Consider the following 11579-nt stretch of genomic DNA (forward strand, 5'->3'; position numbering starts at 1 on the left):
AATAAATAACAGTTCATTAGGTTTAGTTGTCACACTAAGGCATAAATCATGATTTACAAACTACAGTGGTTGTGTTCACACAATACACTAAGCCAGACCCAAACAATCCACATTATGGCTTAGGTTTTTAATGTGAATTTAGGCAGTGTGAGAATCCCATCACACCTCTAACAGCATTTCTCTATAGTCCTTTGAATTTTGATGGCTAAGTACTGCCTCAAGGAGCCGAGGTACCATGTCTCTTAGTATTTTATTTATTTATTCATTTATAGTTTTTGTAACCTGGCCAATCAGTAAACTCTGGATGCCATACAACAATGTAATAATAATGTATATATCAAAAAGAAAAATACCCCCAACAAACCAACAAAATAGGGAAAAAACCACACCAGAAGATACACCATTACAAAACAATCAGCTCAAATGGAAAGCATGGCAGGACACCTCTAATGCCTTTCAATATGATAGTGGCATGCTGGAGAAGAGTAATGAAGCGGGGAGAGTCTTGCCCTCATGTTCTGCTTTTAGGGTTCTCAAAGGCATCCACAAAGCAGGAATGCTGGACTAGGCATTAAGCTTAGATGATCTGATTCAGCAGGCTCTTTCTTATGCTCTTATGTGCTATTATCATCTACATAAACCGAATGGGTCAAAAGACAACATTCAGGTTAGCTTTTATTGGGAAAGTCATGCCCCTGTTTCCCAGCACTATATTATAAACTGAGTTGGGTACCCCTGCATCAGTTTTTTGCTGAAAAGTAAAGGATTGAGAGGCAGTATTATAAATCCTCAACCTCTTTGTTAGTTGAACCCTGATAATGTTGAAATATCCAAATTTCCAACCACTAAGGGAAGGAGGCGTGAAGCACATATATTGGCCTACTGTATGACCTAAATATGGGATAAAATGTTTCATGGGATAAAATGTTTATCCAACAAGAGTACTTCCATTCAATATTTCACTCTGGATACATTTTCCATGAGGAGGTATAAGAAGGGAAAGCAGGGAACATTTTCACCAGTTTGCTTCCTGGTATTTTGTGAATAGTTACCTCCATTAGGACCGTCATGTTAGGAAGATGCATGCCCCCTCCATGGCAGCCATTTTGTGAGAGTGTCAGCATTTTAAATATGCCCACCCAACCCAAAAGGACTGGAGGCCTAAAAGCTCCTAGTGCCAGCAGCCAAGGAATGTCTTCCACAAAGAAGGAGGAGGTTTTAGTAAAGTAGGGGATACAAAATGTTTACAGGGGTTCAAAAAAAAAAATCATTGGAGGGCAACAGTTTAGGCTAGGCAGATACATAAGTTCTATTTTCTACATGAGTATGACTTCCGATCAGAGTAACTGTGTCCTAACCAAGTACCCATATTTAAGGGACCGAGTCTGGTCAGCCATTTTATAACCTCCCACTTAATATCAGTCAAGAGAAATAAACCCACTGAATTTTTGGAGGATTCCTCATATTTGCCAATCAAATTTTTCCCGAGGACATTCTCTGTACAGAGGCAGCACGTCCAGCTCATCCCTGAACGTTAGCTTTGATTTCCTCCCTGAATCACATAAATAAATAAAAACCCTGCAACTCATGATTAATAATAGAGCATGGCGGAAAAGGGCAGCTGAGCAGACTCTTCCTACAGATTCTTGCACAGCAGCAGCAGCAACAGCAACAGGAGACCAGGTTCTTTCTTCAGCCAGCTGCAAGTAAGCAACGAAGATTGTTTGGGGTTGGGAACAGCCAAGAGATCCTCAATAGGTTTGAAATGTACTTCCCTGCAGTTAGGTCTTAGGAACACACCTCTAATCTATGTCATGTTTTTTAATTATTATTATTAAATTATTACTGGGATGCCATGTTTTTGCCTACATTATTAGGCTGCACTCCCCAAACACCCTTCAGGTGAAAAAGTTTAGGGAATAAGTAAACTTCAAAGTGGGATTTATTTATAAGTAAACATGAACAGAACAGCAATGTTAAAAGGTACTGTAGGAGTGTAGTATCAGTCACCAAGGGTCATCAGTTTGATTTTCTTCTCAGGGCTCCGTTTGCTTGTTATATCAACACATTTCACATATCCACCCCCCCCAACTGCTTTATATACAATAAAAACAAATCAATACTTCTTGAAAGTTCTATGAAAGAATTTTACTTTCAAATGATACTCCAGCTCAAGTTATCCATGGCAATCATGATGACTGTGATGTTCAAGTAAGGATTCTTTCACCCCTTTTTTCCCTTCCATCTGTCCTTGTTCAGTTATCCTGTGAAGATTTTTACCTGCAGCACCACTTTGCTGCTATGAGCCCATACAGCTAGAGATTCACTGGCATTTTAGCTCCATTAGCCGTGCAAAGTTATGTCACATGGAGGGCTGCATTGGGCACTGAGTGCTCAATTACTGCCCCCAAACATGTGCAGTTAATGCAGAATGCACTCATAATGGCTCATGCTGAGTAATGTTCTTCTCAGAACCATTTTTCTCCCCCTCCTGTTTTTCTTCCTCTTCCCTTCCTCCTTTACCAGACAGGGAATAGAGTTACTAAGCAGCAAGTGAGTCCTTAACAACGTCGCTCCTCTGCCCCCCTCCCCCACACCCTTTCCTTCCACTCTCTTTTTAACCAATGGCAAGGAACTGGAAGGATGTATGTCATAATGGGAGAGGGCGGGATAGAAGCCTTCTGTGGGAGGGAAGAACAGAAGACACGGGCACTGTATGAGCAGCAATCTGTGGATCCAGGAGGTTTTTCCATCCCTTCCTCAGCACCATCTGCAGACAGGTGAGTGGCAGCTACTCTGGCTTCTCTGAAGGCCTTTCTTGGGACCAGGGAGGCAGGCACCTCCCAAGGGGCCCCCAGCAATCATAGAACATACTAATCACCTAGTCAGAGTACCTTGCTTGACCACCCCTGGCATTATATGAAGAGTGAATAAACAGACAGAAGAGATAGGCACAGACCAAGTCACCCTCTTCCCACTCATGGCTTCATTGGAAATGAGTCTTTGGATCTGTCCATGGAAAGTGAAAGCATGGGGGCAAGCTAAGAAACAATCAAGAGTATGTCCGTTTGCTCCTTGCCTACCCCCTGAAATTAATCCACTGCATAAAGCCAAAAGAAGATATATAATAAAGATGTGAAAAGTACTGTATGATACCTGGGATACTAAAGAGGAAGAGCAGAAAGATGGAGCACTGGAAAAAGGACAGAGGGAAAACAGAATTGAGATGCCAAAACCAGTCTAAACATCTGGCTGACTATGCGACCAACCACAGTCGTCGTCGTCATCGTCGTCGTAGTAGTAGTAATAATAATATCCTATAAATATTGTCACATTTCTCTGAAAGTTAATGCAGAAATGTGGGATTGAAATAGCAGGGATATCATTTGCAGGTGGAAAGTGATGCCATAAGATTAGTTGACACCCTGCTCTCTACAATATTCTATTCCCAAATCCTTCCTATAAACTCAGTGTGGATTGGGATATAATGATTTGCCCGTAGTAGCAAAGGGGGGGAAAGAAAGCAGATCTCTAAATATCACACCTCACAGAAATACCATATAAACATGCCATTTACCTCATCTTAATTTGTAAATATGGAACCCAAATGCCCAGGCTTCAGCTCTAGCAACTGTTCCGGAATGTTTATTTAACAGATCTTTTGTCATCTGACACAGTGAGAATAAATCAATGAATTTGAATTTAAAAGGCACTGACTTAGCAATCTGAATTAAGATAATTGATTCCCTTATTACAGGGGCACTTTTCCTCAATCAATCAATCAATCAATTATTTATTTATTTATCATATTTCTTTGCCACCCATCTCGTATGATAACGACTCTGGGCAGTTTAAAAACAAATAAAACTAGAAGAATAAAATGTAATTAAAACAATACAATATAAATATATAGAAATAAAAATGTAAAATATATAATATAAAATTCAAGGTGGTGATATTATAATATAAAATTCAAGATAGTTATGTTATCATTGGCCCCCTCAAGGTGCTAACCACCCCCATGATTGGCTATCCCCTCTCCCACCCCAGGCAAGGTGGCACAACCAGGTTTTAACCCCCTTCTGGAAGGCCAGGAGAGTGGGGGCCTGACTTACTTCCGGGGGTACCTTATTCCAGAGGGCGGGTGCCACAGCAGAGAAGGCCCTCCTCCTGGATCCTACCAATTGACAATCTCTCATGGAGAGGGTCTGTAACATGCCTTCTTTGCCTAACTGGGTGGGACGGGTTGATGTAGCAGGGGTGAGGCAGTCCCTCAGGTAACCTGGACCCATGCCATGTAGGGCTTTAAAGGTGGTAACCAACACCTTGAATTGGACCCAGAAGCAAACTGGCACCCAGTGCAGCTTGCACAGCAACAGTGTTATGTGTGCCCTCCTTGGGGCTCCCAAAACTGCTTACACAGCTGCATTCTGGACCAGCTGAAGCTTCTGGATACTCTTCAAGGGTAGCCCCATGTAGAGCGCATTACAATAGTCTATACAGGAGATAACAAGGGCATGAGTGACTGTCCGAAGGGCCTCCTGATCCAGGAAAGGGAGTAACTGGCACACAACATGAAGCTGTGCAAAGGCCCTCCTGGCCACTGCTGCCACCTGCTCTTCAAGCAGGAGCCGTGAGTCCAGGAGGACCTCCAGGTTCCACGCTGGGTGTCTGGGGCAGTGCAACCCCATCCAGAGCCAATGATGGCAAATTCCCGGATACCTGGGAGCCCCCAACCCACAGCTACTCCGTCTTGCCAGGGTTCAGCTGAAGCCTGTTGTTCCCCATCCAGACCCCCACAGCCTCCAGGCACTGAGAAAGGGTGGTCACAGCTTCATTTCATTTATACATTTATACATTTCATGCAGTTTAAAAAGTGATTGGGCAATGTGGTATATGTAATTACATTTACAAAAATAAATATAAAACAGCATTGGTCTGATTGCTGTGTAAAACTATGCATTCTTCAAACATCACTTGTTCATGGATACTGAAGACAAGAAAGGACACTGTGGTGGTAGTAGTAGTAGTTGTTGTTTATTCGTTTAGTTGCTTCTGACTCTTCGTGACTTCATGGACCAGCCCACGCCAGAGCTTCCTGTTGGTCGTCAACACCCCCAGATCCCCCAGGGACGAGTCCGTCACCTCTAGAATATCATCCATCCACCTTGCCCTTGGTCAGCTCCTCTTCCTTTTGCCTTCCACTCTCCCTAGCATCAGCATCTTCTCCAGGGTGTCCTGTCTTCTCATTATGTGGCCAAAGTATTTCAGTTTGGCCTTTAATATCGTTCCCTCAAGTGAGCAGTCTGGCTTTTTTTCCTGTAGGATGGACTGGTTTGATCTTCTTGCAGTCCAAGGCACTCTCAGAATTTTCCTCCAACACCACAGTTCAAAAGCACCTATCTTCCTTCTCTCAGCCTTCCTTATGGTCCAGCTCTCGCAGCAAAAGATTATGTTACTACAGGGAAAAACATTGCTTTAACTATGCGGACCTTTGTTGTTGGTGTGATGTCTCTGCTCTTAACTATTTTATCGAGATTTGTCATTGCTCTTCTCCCAAGGATTAAGCGTCTTCTGATTTCCTGACTGCAGTCAGCATCTACAGTAATCTTTGGCCTAGAAATACAAAGTCTGTCACTGCCTCTACGTTTTCTCCCTCTATTTGCCAGTTATCAATCAAGCTGGTTGCCATAATCTTGGTTTTTTTTGAGGTTTAGCTGCAAGCCAGCTTTTGCACTTTCTTCTTTCACCTTCAGCATAAGGCTCCTCAGTTCCTCTTCACTTTCAGCCATCAAGGTGGTATCATCTGCATATCTGAGATTGTTAATGTTTCTTCCAGTGATTTTAACTCCAGCCTTGCATTCCTCAAGCCCAGCATGTCGCATGCTGTGTTCTGCATACAAGTTGAATAGGTAGGGTGAGAGTATACAGCCCTGCCATACTCCTTTCCCAAACTTAAACCAGTCTGTTGTTCCGGGGTCTGTTCTTACTGTTGCTACTTGGTTGTTATACAGATTCTTCAGGAGGCATACAAGATGACTTGGTATCCCCATACCACTAAGAACTTGCCACAATTTGTTATGGTCCACACAGTCAAAGGCTTTAGAATAGTCAATAAAACAGAAATAGATGTTTTTCTGAAACTCCCTGGCTTTTTCCATTATCCAGCAGATATTGGCAATTTGGTCCCTAGTTCCTCTGCCTTTTCTACAACCCAGCTTGTACATCTGGCAATTCTCGCTCCATGAATTGCTGAAGTCTACCTTGCAGGACCTTGAGCATTACCTTACTGGCATGTGAAATGAGTGCCACTGTTCGATAGTTTGAACATTCTTTAGTGTTTCCCTTTTTTGGTATGGGGATATAAGTCCTTCCTATTCTATTGTCTTCTTCCACTTCTGTGCATTGCTTGTTTAAAAATAATTCCTTATCTCTTCTGGCTAACCTCTGGAATTTTGCATTTAATTGGGCATATCTCCCCCTATCACTGTTGCCTTTTGCTTTCCTTCTTTCTTGGGCTACTTCTAGTGTCTCAGCAGACAGCCATTTTGCCTTCTTGGTTTTCTCTTTCTTTGGGATGTATTTTGTTGCCACCTCCTGAACAATGTTGCCAACTTCTGTCCAGAGTTCTTCCGGGACCCTATCTATTAAGTCCAGTCCCTTAACTCTATTCTTCACCTCCACTGCATATTCCTTAGGAATATTAGTGAGCTCATATCTAGCTGATCTGTGGGTCTTCCCTAATCTCTTTAGTCTGATCCTAAATTGTGCAATAAGAAGTTTGTGATCTGAACTACAGTCAGCTCCAGGTCTTGTTTTTACGAACTGTATAGATGTCCGCCACCTTTGGCTGCAAAGGATGTAGTCAATCTGATTTCGGTGTTGTCCATCTGGTGAAGTCCATGTATAAAGCCATCTCTTAGGTTGTTGGAAGAGGGTGTTTGTTATGCATAGTGAGTTGTCTTGGCAAAATTCTATCAGCCTATGTCCTGCTTCATTTTGTTCTCCCAGGCCATACTTACCTGTAATTCGAGGTGTCATTTGACTGCCCACCTTAGCATTCCAGTCTCCCGTGATGAAAATAACATCTCTTTTAGGCGTGTTGTCCAGTAGGTGCTGCAGATCCTCATAGAACTGCTCTACTTCAGCTTCTTCAGCATCTGTGGTTGGGGCATATATTTGGATCACTGTGATGTTAGATGGCTTGCCCTGAATTCGAATTGAGATCATTCTATCATTTTTTGGATTGTATCCAAGCACTGCTTTAGCCACTTTACTATTAATTATGAAGGCTACTCCATTTCTTCTGTGGTCCTCTTGTCCACAGTAGTGGTAGATCTGGTGGTCATTTGATGTGAAGTGGCCCATTCCAGTCCATTTCAGTTCACTGACGCCCAGAATGTCTATCTTTAATCTTGACATCTCACCAATAACCACATCCAATTTGCCCTGGCTCGTTGTTCTTACATTCCAGGTTCCAATGGTGTGTTGATCCTTAGAACATCGGATTTGCCATTCACCACCAGCACTGTCAGCCGCTAGCCATCCTTTCTGCTTTGAGCTAGCTGTGTCATCACGTCTGGGGCTAGTTGAACTCATCCACTGTTCCTCCCCAGTAGCATTTTGACCATCTTCTGACCTGGGAGTCTCATCTTCCGATGGTATACCGACATATCTCTGGTTGTACTGATCCATTTAGTTTTCACGGCAAGAATACTGGGGTGGGTTGCCATTACCTTCCCCAGGGATCACATTTAGTCTGACCTCTCTGTCATGACCTTCCCGTCTTGGGTGGCCCTTCACTGTTTAGCTCATGGCATCATTGATGTGCTCAAGCTCCAGCACCACGACAAGGTAGCTATCCTTTGCTGAATAGTAGTAGTAGTACTACATAATATAAACAATATAGCTATCATTGTTTAGATTTCTTGAACTTATTCTATTCCCTGAAATAACAAATAATTATAAACATAGTGTGAGAAATAGTATGGGCTAACACACAATATAGGTCTGAATGAAAATTACTGCAGATCAGCACAGATTAGAGTTGGCTCAGCAAAGCAGTGGGAACACTTTTTACCTTCTGTACCAAATGCACTTTTTCTTATATAAGTTTCTATCTATTTTATGCCAAAGTTCACCACACACAAGAAACATGGCTTCTAAACAAGTTTGACTCAGCAAGCCATCACATAGTCCACAAGTTCAGTCTATGCAGTGGCTTCTGAAGAGGCCTACACAATTTGCTTCAAAAACTTCTTTGACAAGATCCTCTTTTTTAATTTTTGGTGCTTTCGAGTCAGTGTTGACTCCTGGCGACTGCCTGCACAAGTCGCTGCAGTTTCCTTGGCAAGTTCTTTCAGAAGTGGTTTGCCATTGCCTCTTTCCTAGGGCTGAGAGAGAGTGACTAGCCCAAGGTCACCCAGCTGGCTTTGTGCCTAAGGTGGGACTAGAACTCACAGTCTCCTGGTTTCTAGTCTGGTGCTTTAACCACTACTGTACACCAGACCTGGTTGACAAGATCCTCAGAGTCCAGGGATGTTGTCAGTAGGGTCCTGCCCAAGTTCCTATGTTCAGATGGGCTTATTTTCAGCTGAAAATATCACATTGGTTACCAGATGGGGAATCTGAAGTTCCATACTCATTCACATGAAAACAGAAACACCAAACATATATTTATTCCCATCCTTCTCTACCCTTCTTTCTAGTAATGTTGAATAAAGCTGGTAGGAAGAAGGATAATGCATCAAACTCCCCTTTTTCCATTCAGGACCTGCTTTCAGATTGCTGGTTAATCCCTGTGGGAAACCAACAATTTTGAACAGAATTGTTGAGAGAGAGGGAAGCTTCTTCCCCCTCCCCGCACCACACACAGATCCTGCTGAAGATGCATGATTTCTTGCTGTTCGTTTGTGAGAAATCAGCAATCAAGCTTAGAAATCGGTTGGCAAGGAAAGCAAGCAGTTCTCCCTATTGCTCCATGAGCCATTGGTTCCCACCAGTTGTGGAACAGTGTTAGGCATCACACATTCAGGCAACTACCTGAACAAGACCGCACTGGGCAGTGCAGTGAAAGGGAACATATGTTTCATGAGGCCACAGGAGCATGTGCAGGTGGGGGGGGGGGAGGTTTAGCCATCCTTTCTACACTTGTAACCCCCCTGTCCCCTAAATTCTCCTCCTGCATGTAATTTAAGCTTTAAAAATATCTTCTCTTGGACCCTCCAGATTTAAAAAAAACAACATGTAAATGCTATTAGGGAATGACAGAAAGACTGCATGCTAGATAGGGAAATCCTAAAGGCTAAAAGCTCTTCACATTTGGTTCAATAGATACTGGCAGAAGTTGATAAAGCACACAGATAACTGTGGGAGATGGGGAAAAGAGGATCCTACTTGTAGACATTTTTTTATGAGGTAGAAAGAGTATGAAAACGGAAACAGAGAGGTAAGTAAGACAGCCTTCTTGAATTCGATTCAGAAGGCAATAGGAAACCAATGAAGACTAGGATATGGTTTGATGAGTCTCTTATAAGCAAGTTAGGACCATTTGTGGATAATCAAGCAAAACGTGAAGAAGGAAGTCAAGTATGCATAATATCAGTCTTCCCAGTATGGTTCCAGATGTTTTGTACAATGCCCAGAATTCCCATGCTGCACGGTCAATAGAAGGAAATTCTGGGAGATGTAGTACTTTTCTCTCTCTTGCTTTCATTTTCCCCATCCTCTTTTCTTTGGTGATGTCTGTACATGTCGGCTTTTGGGGAGTTGCTCTGCCATGGTGAAAGTTGATTGCTAAATAATCTTGTATTATATTCTTTGCTTTTAAATGTTGACATTGTAGCCATTACATTCAGAGGAAAATAGAAGAGGACATGGGGGGGGGGGGTCACAAAATTTTAAACATGTACCAAATTTCAGTGAAATATTATAAAATAGCAAAAGCTTTCACTTTCAGTGTTGATTAATTATTGGTTGTCATCAACTTAACCCAATAATCAGACATTTATGGTTTGTTGAAAAAAATCCAACTTCAAACTATAGAGTATGAAGCTTGCTTGTTTAATCAAACCATACACTGGCATTAACTGATGGATTTAGGATTTGGATGTCACATTAAACTAATGTTAACCAGAAGCCAAAATCCCTTAATTGCTTTCTTATAGTTGTGCCTGAGAATGCACCAAAATAGCACGAGCCCTTATTTATTTCGCCCATCTCTCTTTATGTGACTCTGGGTGGCTCACAGATTAAAACAACAAAGATAAACTCACAGAAATACATTAAAATAATTAAATCAATTAACCAGAAATGTAAATGTGCAGGAAAGTGCCAACCTACAACTCATGGACAATACAACCATCTTGCAGGCTCCCTATGTCCATGGGATCTCCAGGTCTTATGGCACAGCCATACTTCAGAGACTTCATACTTCCCGGATGATCCAGGATAAGCAAGGTTGGGGCTAATATAACCTCAATCTAATGCAGAATTAAATACACTGATGACTACTGAGTCCAATGGAAAAGTGGCTGAACTTGGATACTGCTAAAAAGGAGGCACAGAATTTCAAAGGCATTCAGAGGCTCATTATTAAAATATGAATTACTGTAATGCTATTGCAATAAAGGCAGATGCCTTTTAGAATGGCAGTAAAGAAAACATAACAGGAAGGTAAGGAAGTTAATAGCCCCAACAAAGCCTTTGTTAGCATGTGATGCCCACTTTTAGCTGCCATCTTTATTGTCTCTGTCTAATAAATCAAATGATTCTGTTTTACTTCTCTCTGTTTTTTCAGCCACTGTAAAGTTTTCCTCAGCACAGGGGAATCTTCTGTGTTTGGTACTGAATTGTGTATTATGTACACCCAAGTATTTACATTACACGGCCAAGAATATTAGGTTTCCATCAGACATTTAGCCTAACTGAAAAGGACAATGGACTGCAAGTCAGCTTGTGGTTATTTGAACCAACAATCTTTCTTATGATTGTTCTCTCCAAGATAAGCTTTCAATAATATATCAAATGTGTTACTACTCTGATTCTAAAAGGACACTGTCGAAGAACTGACCTTGGGTGACCTTTTTTCTTAAGTTTACTGGCTACATGCCACTGACATTAACATATTCACTTCCAGGATGAAACAAAATATTTGCTTTGCCTACCTTGGTCAATGAGGCAATTGATTATGCTATAATATCTTGAATTTCTAACATGGTAATTCTTTATTTATTTATCTAACAGCATTTTAGGTGTGTGATCAACCTATAAAAGAGTTAAATTAGGATTATGGGTCCCAAGACTACTTAGTAAATTCCACAGTTAAGCTTGGATTTGAACTTGAATTTCTCACATCCAAATCTATCGTTCAATCCATTTCTTCTCAGGGACTCTCTAAAATAGCAGATATAAAACTGGCAATGAGTCTTGAACAATGGCTCATTTTGTCACATCTCATAATCAGTAAAGTCACACTTCCAAATTAACCCATTCTTTTCATACAGATCATGAATTTGTCTAAAAATGAAAGTTCAGTATGAAAAGGATTTATATGGAATTGGATTTTTAGATGAATCACC

The sequence above is a fragment of the Candoia aspera genome, chromosome 2 (genome assembly GCF_035149785.1).
Source record: "Candoia aspera isolate rCanAsp1 chromosome 2, rCanAsp1.hap2, whole genome shotgun sequence".
In the NCBI taxonomy this organism is placed as follows: Eukaryota; Metazoa; Chordata; class Lepidosauria; order Squamata; family Boidae; genus Candoia; species Candoia aspera.